The sequence below is a fragment of the Bactrocera neohumeralis genome, chromosome 5 (assembly GCF_024586455.1).
Source record: "Bactrocera neohumeralis isolate Rockhampton chromosome 5, APGP_CSIRO_Bneo_wtdbg2-racon-allhic-juicebox.fasta_v2, whole genome shotgun sequence".
NCBI lineage: Eukaryota > Metazoa > Arthropoda > Insecta > Diptera > Tephritidae > Bactrocera > Bactrocera neohumeralis.
Genome location: NC_065922.1, coordinates 3,074,541 through 3,087,300, shown reverse-complemented (window position 1 = coordinate 3,087,300; position 12,760 = coordinate 3,074,541). Strand labels below are relative to the sequence as shown.

The 12,760-nt window shown below is 32.9% G+C and overlaps 1 pseudogene; it reads left to right on the top strand.

The window, feature by feature from the left end:
• The first annotated feature begins 4,745 nt into the window (after positions 1-4,745).
• LOC126758131 (uncharacterized) lies at positions 4,746-7,284 on the top strand (annotated as a pseudogene).
• The last annotated feature ends 5,476 nt before the right edge of the window (positions 7,285-12,760 follow it).

Here is a 12,760-nt window from a genome sequence, read left to right as displayed (position 1 = left end):
TTTATTAAATACTAAGATGTGTTTTGCTATGTATGAACACTTTTGTCCTCTCTTCTTATTTGTTTTCTATTGTTTTTTTCTTTATTTTAAAAGTTGAATGAAAAATTTTGTTTTCGTATAGTAATTAAAATAGAACTGAATTTGTTAATTTAAAAATTTTTTTCCTGGTACTCTTTAATTGACGAAAATATGAAATTTTGGATATGTATGAAGACTTAAGTCCCTAACTGTATTTAGATAATGGCACAAACTTTCTTGGAGCAGCAAAATCTTTGGACAAAGACTTGAAACTAGCTATTACAAATAATAAAGTTATTGCACCAATTATGGAAAAAGAAGGCATCAAGTCGCATTTTATTCCCTCGGCAAGACGCATGTGACGACTTAAATTATCATCGAAGTATATTTTTCCAAAATCTATTGTTAATCGTTTTACTTTTATAATAACCATTTTTATTAACAAATAAAATGTGTACGTTTTAAAATGTTCTTAAAATAATATGAAATCGCAGTACTCGAGTTTAATTTCAATAAAAGAAGTTAACTTTACATATACATATGTAGGACTATGTAAACGGACAATAAGAATGAAATATAAATGCAACACTGTGTAGGGAACAGATGTGACAGCCAGTGTTGCCGTTTTGCTTACTTGTAAGCAAAAGTGCTTACTTTTTTCTTTATGTTAAGTTGTGTACTTTTCCCCCATTTTGCTTACTTTTTTCTTTAGATCTTTTAAATTGAAGTGTATTATTTATTGATTTTAAGTATTTCAAATAAATTTAAATAAGGGGCAGCACTGTTATGCCGGAATTACATGTGCAGAATTCTGCGTGCAGAAAAAAAATTTGTACTTATTTGACAGTTCAAATTCTGCACTTCAATGCAGATCTGCACGGCATGTGAAATTTGAATTTCTCTGCGCAGAGGCAGTACTGACAACATTCAAATAATTAATTTTTGAGCAAAGTCCGGAAACATTTAAATTGCGCTCAGCTGTTCAGTGAAAATAAACAAAAGATATAAAAAAAATGGAAGAAAAAGTGATTGAATTTGTTAGCGAAAACCGGTTCCTATATGACAAAAGTGATAGGAATTATAAAAAATAGCTACCTGAGGGACCCCAAATTTCAGGAGCTATCGGAGAAATTGCATATTCCAGGTAAATCTTTAATTTTATAACCTAACAGAAAATTTATATTTATTCATGTTTTGAATGTTTTTAGGTGAGAAGCTACGAGATAAATTTTACAAAGACTTAAAAAAGAGACCATTAGGAAGCGGCGTGTATTCGCCACACAAAAAGTGGAAGTGGATGGAGAGCCTAAAGTTTTTAAACGACGTTGAAATGGACAACTTGAAGGAGGTTTTGTATAATCTTGTTTTATTTGTATAATTGTATTATTTATTATATATGCATTTTCAGCACACAAGGCAATTATGGCACCGTAACGACAGAAGGTGACGACTCCTTCCTCAGCGACTTTGGTGAATCCGCCTGTAGCAGTGTCAATTTAAATATCTTTTCTCAATCACCGCAGACACAGACACATACACAGACACAGACTGGACGGAAACGTAAAATTGAGGAATTACTTGAAAGCTCGAATAGAGACTTTCAAAGAGTGACGTCGTTAGCCGAGGAAATATTGGTCGGTGGCACAGAGAGATCCGCAATTCAATTATTTTTTGAAAGCCTTGTCAAGCAGGCGGAGGGAGCTAATTTAAATAGCCTGGAAATGTCGGAGTTACAACTCCAAATTTCTCAAACATTCCACCACTTTTTTGTGAATCGTAGAAAATAAGTTTTTCATTAACATCTTTTATAATATTTATCATTTTAAATAAAAGCCCATTCATTTCAAATATATAAAAAAGTACAAAGTTATTTATTTATTTTGTAGTTGTTGTTTTTGTTATTTCAGCGCAAACAATTTTGAGGAATACAAATCCATACAGGTTACGTTGAACCGACATATTTATTTTATAATACATTTATTGAATTATTTACTTATTTATTAAAGAAGAGATACTTTTTAAGAAGACTCGGGTATCAAAAGCACTTCGTCTTGCGTTAGCGCTTGATAATGTCGTACTCTGATGTAATGGCGCTACAAATTGTCTCCACTGCCCTTCAATTAGAATGCCACTTTCATTTACGTGGTCAACGAAGTTGTTGGGACAATAGAATTCGGCGTCTAGCCACTAAAATGCCAAATGTATTTTCAATTGTAACCCACGCTCTGGATAAACATTTATTGAAGTGGTCTTTTTTTGCTTCCAAATGTTTTGTCAACGGAAAAGCAGCATCTCCCACATAATAAAATGGGAATTTTATCGCGCTACGTGGAAGATTTTCTGCTTCTGGTAGGTTCATTGTTCCGTTTCCAAAAATATTCTATTTCCGTAAGCTCCCACGGTGAATGTATATTTGCTATCACAAACGGCTAACAACACAATGCTAAAATATTGCTTATAATTAAAATACAGTGATCCGGATTTTCGCGGACACTTGATTTGGACATGTTTGCCGTCAACAGCTCCTACAACATAAGGCTATTTCCCTTCACTCATGTTCATTTGGTTGCGCCAAGTATATTCCTGAAAGTTCATCCCAAATGGCTGCGGATGTTTCCAATAAAATTTTGCCAATTGTTGACACTCCTACTCGAAAAGCCCAAGCCAACATCTGGCGGCAAACTCCATGGGCCAAATATCTATTGTAAGAGTTGATGAACATATGTATTTATTTATTATGAAATTTACAAACAAAATGTACTTACACTAATGTTATTGCCAGGCGACATTCTGCTGTTATTGGACGACGTATGTATATGAAACTGTTTTGCTATACGCTTTTTAATTAAGCTTAGAAGAAGCTTAAATTGATCCACTTGCATTCGAGTCGCTTTTTGGAACTGAGAGGAATCACTGTTTTTTTATATAGATGAATAAATTATTGAAAAAACCATGCAGCTCTCTCTCTCATTTTCCGCATATATAGCAATCGTCCACACCCATGTTTTTTATCACTTATCGCGCACAGGCTTAAAATATTAATTAATTTCTTTTTGGCAACTAGAAGTAAAAGCAATTGTTGCAATATTTTTTTCTTTCCACTTCCATTTTGAAATTTTTAAATTTCAATTTCAGTTTTAATTATTTATTGCAATCAGCTGATTGTCAAAATTTACTGCACATGTGTTTTGGCTGGAAAAAATAGTGCAGATCTGCATGCAGAATATCTGCACATGTAATTCTGGCATTAAGCACTTATACATTTCATAGTCATCCCTGCAAGACGGAGGTAACAGATTGCACAAACACATTGAAACATTTTCAGCTGTTCACTAACACTGTTACATATTCTGGAATTTTCAATTGAATGGGAGATTACGTAAGTAAGATAGAGAAAAACTATCGACATTCTAAACATATTGTAATGTTAATTTGATAGAATAGGATAGACGAATACCCAATTTTTCAAGAAGAAAATGAAAAGCGCAGTTTATTTTGGATTTTAAAGAGGTAAGTTTGTTATTTGATAACTTGATATTTTATAATTAATTTCTTATATGTATATTATTAATTTCTTGTATATATTATAGAGAAAAGGAAAAAGATTAAGAAGGAGAAAAAGGTAAGCATTGTGAATTGAATGTTGTGTGTATAATTAAAAATTTTAATATTACAGAAATCATTTGGACCATTTGGAAAATTCAAATCTATTACGTATAACAAACAAATAAGAGAGAAAGTTTTAAATTATTAAAGTTAAATAGTGCATATTTAATTCAAATAGTTGTTATAGATAGTGAATTTTTGTGAAATATGTAATTTGTGCGTTATATCTACATATATGTATGTATGTAAATGTAAAAAATTTAAAATCTAAATTGAAACGAATTGTCCGGTTACAATTATAATTGTGTAGAATTTAGAATACCCAGGATTTCGGGAATAAAATAGGTATGGTCGGTTAGAGGAGGTTCTGCAGATCAATAGTGTAATCTTTTAATTGATGTTAAATAAATATAATTGAACAATAAGTTAATATTAAAAAAAAATCCACACGAATTAGTGAAGTGTTAGTGGACATAAAAATGCGAAATGTAAGTGTAAAATTAATTTTAAATCGAAAAATACGCTCTTCGAATAGTGGTAATTTTCAGCTTTAAAACAACATTAGTGTTTCATAATGAATAAAAGTGAACATAGTTCGAATATGCATATACGCATTTCTGCTCCGAAGCATGACTTTAAAAATTAAATTAAAATTAAAATATCATTAATCATCACCTTTTTTATGATTTTTCATAGAATGAACTTCGATGACCTCGTGGAAGAAATGGATTCCAAAGTTGAATGCTCACAACCGTTGAGCCCCCATAGAGGTTGTATTGAACATAAATATTTTTCATTTTTAAATAATATTTTTTTACAGATAAAGTGTTTAAAAAAATATCTTGCAACCTCGTTTGCGCTCCTCGAGTAAACCATCACAAATTGTGGTACCGTCACCATCTTCTGGCGGCCATGCAGGTATAATGTATTATTATATAAATGTATGTATTAGTATTTGCTTTATACAAATACATTTATGTTTTTCAGATGTAATCCAGAAGCTGGATGCGATTGAGACCCGACTCACTGCCATTAAAAAGTCCCTAACAGACAAAGTAAGTAACGCAGTATTACATTACCAAATTAAAACAGAAGCTAATTTTTATAATTTAATTTTCTAAATGCCAGAAAAGGCCGAGGTGCAGGCACAAAGCAAGTTATTGCGCGAATGCCGCGTCATAGCGACAAAGATGCATCATTCGATTATCCGCATTACCCGTGACTTGGAGGACGAACATTACGTGGAGCTCGCTTTGAAACTGCCTATGTCATATGAAGAGCACGTATTAGTTTTAAGTTGTAAATATTAGTTCTAAGTTGTACATATTAGTTTTATGTTGTAAATATTAGTTTTAAGTTATACATATAAATTACTTTTAAGTTGCATATATTAGTTTTAAGTTGTATATATTAGTTCTAAGTTGAAGTTTCTAGTTTTATGCAATAATAATAGGCATATTATTAATTTAACTAAATATCTGATTTTGATTTTATTATTAAATAAAGCAAAATAATAAAAAAAAATTGAATTTTATTTAAAACAAATGAATTTGCTAGAAGTAACAAATGGGTAACAGATAATCTTGTTACTGCTTGTTCTTGCTAACATGCTTATATGTTATAGGTAACAAATTGATAACGAAAGTAATAACACTATCAGATATTCGGGGAACAAATACTTTTTGTTATCCATAACACACAGGTAAGCTAAGCGCTAACAAAAGAATTTGTTACCCGTAACATATTGTGAAGAGATTTGCTAACAAATGCATGTATTCTGTTAGAACAAGGCAGCATGCGATATTTGCTATTGGTTAGAGCGAGATAACCATTGAACATCAAATAGCTATGTGTTATTTTTTTCCCACTCTCTGAACAAAAGTAACAAATAACAAGTCGCTTACACGTTTGCTAACAGCTACCCGTTTGGAAGGGATGTTATTGATGCAAGTGGCAGCACTGTTCACTTTTGACGTTTGTATGCTGTGCTATGATTTGAAGAAAGTAGCTATTTATTAAGAAGAAGCTATAATCCCGTTATTGATGCAAGTGGCGGCAATGTAAATTTTTTACTTTTGTATACTGTGCTGCTGTAACTAATAAAGTAGCATTTATGGATAGGTGAGTAAAAGTGTAATTCATAGTTTTAATTTATTTATCAATTATGCTTTAATAGGTATTTGATTAAAGAAAAACAAGCCGTCAGAGACATCGGAAATAATTGTCCCACTATCTGATAGTGAAAGCAGGTTAGTTTTTTGGAAACATTATTGTGGGATGGCAACTCTATCCTGCATCAACTCACTGAATGGAGGACGACGAGTAGGAGAAGAGACGGCGAGCGCGACTGATCGAGCATTAAAAAGAAGCCTTGTTACTTTTGAATTTTTCGTTCACTTTTAATTAAAATACATTTTCTTGTTCAAATAAACTTAAAGCTACATTCAAATAAACTAAAATCTACATTATTATATTCCAAACGCTTATTTTTTTCATACTTGATAGCGACACTCATGAAGCACAAGCAAAAAAAACTAAACGAAAGTTTAGGTCAGCTTGGCTAAGTAAATTACCTTGGCTGCAAGACAACGATGGGTCCAGCTATTGTATAGCCTGCGAAAAAAAAAATTGCAAATAACGTGACGTACTTAAACAAGTATTCTAATTTATCCTGCCACTTGCAAAATGTTGAGCGTAAAAAAGATCAAGTGAACATCGAATCATGCATGAATGTGGAAAAGCAGCAACTTTCCCAGCAAGTGCGTCAAGCTGAACTGACATTGGTCATGTTTTTGATATGTCATAATTTGCCATTTCTGTTGATGGATTCTTTGCCGTCTCTTATTAAAGAATGCTGCCCGGACTCAAAAATTGCAGCTGCTCTTCAAATGGCAAGAACCAAGTCAGCAAATGTAGCGGAAATTTTAGGTAATATATGTATATACACATTTTCTTCCTCTTTGCACAAGAAAATATTTATTTATTTATTTAGGTAATAAGGCAAGGGATAAAATTGTGGATCAATTAAAACAAATAAAATTTTCGCTCATTGTTGATGAAACTACCGACGTATCAACGAAGAAATCGTTAGTCTTAATTGCGAGATATTTTGACCATTTGACTAAAAGAATAAGCGACAAATTTTTGGGTTTAATCAGCGTAGTAAATGCAGATGCAACAAGTATATATTCAAGTATTAAAGAATTTTTCAACGAACAGGGCGTTCCATTAGAGAACATCATAGGTCTCGCCACCGATGGCGCAAATGTAATGGCTTCAGAGGTAAATGGATTAGCAGGAAAGTTTAGAAACGATGTTAATTTGTTTTATTTAAAATGTTCTTGCCATTCACTACATTTATGTTCCGCTTACGCGTGTAAAAAACTGCCTGGTCAAATTGAACAACAGATGGCTTTCACTGGAAGCAGTCATAAACAGAATAATAGAACAGTGGAATCCATTACAGTTATATTTTTTAGACTCTGTGTTGGAAGTAAATGGAATCAAAGCCAATGAGATGGCAGTGCAAATGAATGATCCTGAAATCAAAACCTACTTTTTTTTTATCATATATCCTCAAAATCATAAATGATCTCAACAGGGAATTTCAATCGGAAAAAGTTCGCTTGCCGTATTTATATTCCCATCTGGACACGACTTTCAAACTATTATTAAGCAATTTCATGAAAATTGAATATGTAAGCGGTTTGGAATCATTAGAAAATATTAATTTCCACGAAAAAGAAAACTATTTACCAATAGAAGAAATATGCAAAATTATACAAACTTTACAAAAGATAATCAGATTTAAAAAAAATTTTAAAAGATTACAAATTTTTTATTCAGAATTTCAAAAAGTTGTTGAGTATGCCCATAAAATTTATGTACAATTAAATGCAAGTTTCAAGTCGCTGAAAACTACCGTTAAGTTTTAGAATTTTGAGTTTTTTAAGCCAAATTGCATTTCCGAAATCTCTGAAAATTCTGAATAAAAAGTTTGTAATTTCTATTGGAAGTTTTTGAAATTTGATTATTTTTGGTAAAGTTTGTGTAATCTTTAAACTTGTATTTATTTTGTATCTGTTATGCATCGAACTATGTTTTAAATGAAAATTCTTTAAAATAAATAAATAAATATAATAATTTTGCTATTATTTTGACCGCAACTGTAAACCGAATTTATTACTTTTTGAAAAAGTAACTTTATTTTTAAACATTTTTTTTAGTTACCTACTTATTTAAAATGTTAATGAATGGTTATCTTTATTTTGTTACTTATATTTATAAGCATACGTTTTGTTATTATAAATTAAAGTGAACTTGAAAAAATTTTTGCTTACTTTTTTTTCAGTTTGCTTACTTTTTTGAATTTGTATGTTTACAAAAAAAATTTTTCAGTGGCATCACTGGTGACAGCAGCGAACGGACTGGAATGACAACGAAACAGTAGGGACGAAGACGAATTAAGGACAGACAAACAGACAGACCACCGGAAACCACGGACCACGCAAGACTACAGCAGATCACAGCGGACGGCCATTGCAATTATTTCTTTGCGGTTATACTAGTAATTGATAATTTTTGATACATTTTAAACGCGTTAATTTCTACAAGTGGTCCGTGGTGTGCGAAAAATTGCAGTACTCAAACCGCATAACGGAGGAGTGGTACAGCTTGGCTGTCGAGAGGTGCGCTAGCAACAAGGCGCAGCGTCGGTGAAAGTAGTAGTAGCAGCAGCAGCAGCAGTAGCAGCAGTAACGGCGGGCATATACAGTGTGTGCGGTAAAGTACAGTACATCGTTGGAGGTGGCGTTACATTTCATTGGAGAAAAAGCTAAGTCTTATGATGTACAATTGTACATTTTTTGAATAACGTAAAATAAGTTATTGAATATTTTTGTGAAAATTTATGGCGAATATCGCAACAAACTTTTATTCATGAAAATACGTTTTTAAAAATTCTTACGTGAGATATGTATATAAGTATGTATATAAGAAAATTAAATGCGGATATTGTAATAAAATTCGATTTATAGAAAATATTTTACTTCAAAAACTGTATGCGAAAGATTAAAACGAATATTGTAATAAAATTCGTTTAACAAACAAATTGTACACGGAAATTTTAAACGCGGATATTGCGATCGAATTGAATTATATTGAATATTATAACGCAAGCTAAAAGGAAATATTATTATTAAAATTAAGATTTTTAGAATATTATGGATTTTTGTACAACATTGTAAATTATGAACCGCAGCGAAATTTTTGAGCTGACTGTTGACGGTCTGAAGGCAAGGTTAGGCGATTTAGGGCTATCGACTATTGGACGGAAAGCGACACTACAAGACAGACTGATGGAGCATTTCGGCCTGACTGTGGGTGACGGTTCCGAAACTGATGTGGAAGAGGTAGCAAGCCAACGAAGTGTGCGTGAGGTTAGAGTCGAATACCACAACTTTACTCTTCGCGATGTTGAGGACTCAATGACTTCGTTTAAAGGAACAGGTCGTCCAAGTTTCGAACAATGGCTTGAGGATTTTGAGGCAAACGCATCAGCAGTGCGTTGGAACGAGCTGCAGAAATTCATCTACGCAAAACAACTGTTGAAGGGTGCGGCAAAGAGGAATAAGCAGTTGGAGTTCACTAAAACTAGCGCTGCGGCAGGAATTTGGTATAGCATTATCATCGATTGAAGTACACCATACTTTACGTAGTCGTCGCTGGTTTTACGTGATTCAAAAAATGAAATTGAAATATGTTTGATGTATTTGGTACCACGTAAAATTAGACAATATTTCACATCACTAACTTAAAGTATTTTTGTTCTTTCCTTAACTGTTTTCCAACACTAAGCTCACAAAGTTGACTACTTATAACAAGTTTGTTAGCAAGAGGTGATTTGTGTAATTTCGTCGGTGACTAAAGTATTTTTTCGTAATAATTTCCAAAGAAAGATTTAAAGTTAATATGGAACATTCAACCTCAGGTAGTTCAATAGTTTATATTGTATATTTGGGTTTGAAAAAAAGTGTGTTTATATTTTTAATTGATTTTTGTTTTAAACCTTAAAAAAGTTGGTATTTTTCATGTTTATATATACATATGTTTCTTTGTGCGTGAGTGTATATTATAATTTTGCATTTACCATAATCTGTGCATATTGGACTAATATTCAAAAAAAGAAAAGTTGCCCTTTTGTGCTTTTTTTAAAATATTTAACTTTTCATCATAAACTCATTGCAATAATGTAAGAACAAGCTTACTAAAGTATGGAAAAATGTATGTACCGAAGTCATTTAATGTTATTTGTTGTTGTTCTTATTGCAGGTAATTTGTTTTCTTTATGAATCATATGTAATAAAGAACGGAACTTCTTTACATGCATGTATGTGACTGTTCTTGTAATAATATTGTCAGCAACCTAGATGTCACGTAGATAACAGAAGTGTTTACAAACGAAAGATGGTGGAAGGGAATGCAACTTAATTCGGGTTTTCTTTAAAAAAAATTGTTTTTCATTTTAGGAGTAAATTCTAATTCGCTTTTTATAACACGCCAGACCCTATATGATATTATGCGGAACTCAAGTTGCCAAAATTTTCAAGAAAGATTCCAATATTTAAAAGGTGAGTTGAAAAAACGATTTAAGCCCACAGATGACAATATGGATGAATTTGATAACCGAGTGAGAATGTTTTTCGTGGACTTTAAGTCTCGTTGGACACGATCACACAGAGTAGAAGAGCGTTTTTTCAGAGCAAATCGTAGTTGGTTAGATTCGGGCATTGCTCTTTTTAGCTGCCGAGGAAATAAGCGTGGTCGGAAAGAGACATCCTTTGAATTATCTGAGCAACGCACTAAATATAAAAAAACTAAAGATCTACGGGAAAAAACTTTACTTTCCATGTTGGCTTTCGCTACACAGGTAAATTTAAGAGCTTCAGGAAATCTTGAGGCATCAAAGCTTGTCCATGAATTGACAACTGCATCTGCATCAAGGGCTTCTAAATATATACAAAGTTTTCACGAGTCAAAAGTAACGAAAATGAGTAATGAAGAAGCATTGGTGGTGTTGATTGAAGCTCAGTTAACTCGTCATTAGTACAATGTTGTTAAAAAATCCACTTCAAAAATAGTTCCTTCATACACTGGTGTTCAATCTGCAAAGAAGAAATGTTATCCTAGAACAGAGAGCATTCATATTTTCGAAAACTTAGCAGTAGTAGACTTGCAAGCCCTGCTTAATCACACTGTTGAACGATTATTATTACTTCAAAATGAAGTTATCGTCGCTCTAGATCAGTGTTTCCCAAAGTGGGCGATAATGCCCCCTTGTGGGCGCTGCAGGTGTCAAGGGGGGCGGTAAGAGACCCAGAAAGAAAATGTAGGCGTTGTGTAGAGGTCTGGGGGGTTATTTGTAATTTTATTTAGCTAGGAGGCCTTTTAGACAACGACTACATGAGCTCTCGACTCTCAACAACAACTTGTGAACATCAACTAATATGAATTAAAAGATTGCTCAAACTCGGTTCTATATTTCTCTCCGCGTAGTTCATATATCTGTCCTATTTTATTGAATATAGAAAAAATTAAAATCATGTCAATCGGTCGCTCCGTTTCATAACGGGGCATCTCGACAGGATAGAATTTATAGAATACTAACTGTCAAACGTTGGCTAAATGAGTTAGCTTTCCGCTCTCATACCCCCCTACACCACACCACTCATAAAGCAACTCTGTCACACGCAAAAAGCAACACTGGCACACTCTCCACACTTGGAGACCGCACTCATTGTCAACATCGTTGGAAGCCGCAGTCTACACCCACACACACACACCAATACACGCCGTACATCAACCCACCATAACTCTCCACAGCCCAACGAGCAAAAAAGGGCTCGTCCTGAAAGCAGCGTGGTTTCTTCGATCACTTGTTTTCGAGACGTACACATCGGCGGACGTTATACTAGTTGCATATTCGGCACGCGGTTAAAAAAATTTTTTACATCAGTTTCTATTCATCCGGCGTTATTCGACGCATCTAAAACATCATTTTCTATTCATCCGGCGATATTCCGCACGCATTTAAAACATCATTTTCTATTTCATCCGGCGTTATTCGACGCATCTAAAACATCATTTGTTATTCATCTGGAGATCCTGTACGCGCAGCAGCTGAACCAACACATCATCACCACATCGTTTTATAAGAACATATACACCTCCACTGGTACCCGACCATGGAGTCCACTAATTCAATACATCTATCATACATAATCCATTTTTCTATATACATTGCCACCTTCACTGGTGGCCAGGAGACTTTTATTATAACCTTTCTGTTTCTTTAATAAAATTGTTAACGTGAAGTGAACAACCACATACTTATATATATATTGCGTCCCAAAAGCAGTGGGTATTAAAACCAAGTGGTAAGTTTTATATTGCCATTGCCAATCTGTATTGGGCATTTTATCATAATACGGTATAATCATTTCCCAAAAAGGTGTAGGGTGGGTGGTTCGACGATGTAGCTGGGTGGTAGCTGTGTAGGGCACGGTTAAAGTTTTTAAACAAAACTTGGAATTAAGGTCAACCGAATTATCCCCGAACAAAAAGAAAGGAAAAAACCCAAAAATATCGGGAAAAAGTTCGGAAATCGTTGTTGAATAATATTTTTAGTTTCATTTTTTTTAACTTTCAAAACATATAATTATTATAAATTAATATGTTTATAAAAAATATTTACGGAAAACTCTTTAAATAATAAAAAGTTAAAAACCAAAAACATTTTTAAAAATAAAAAAAAAAGAAACATTAAAATTTTTTTATTTTTAAAAACATCCCCTCTTTTATCCCCTTTCAATTCCCCTTTTTTTTTTTATTTTAAAGCATTTCCGAAAAAAATGACCTTCAAGACTACAAAATCATTTGAATAAAATGCATCCAGATAAGAGGACAAGAATTAGTATTTTCAAGACCTAGAAGAAGCATAATACTCAGCCAAGTGTGAAAAAATATTTCCGGTGCTAAAAAGATGACAGGACCGACTTGTACAATAAACTCTTTTTAATTTTAAAAAGGGCAAACCCATAACATCAAAAAGTTAATATTCCAGCAATAAATAAGTAAT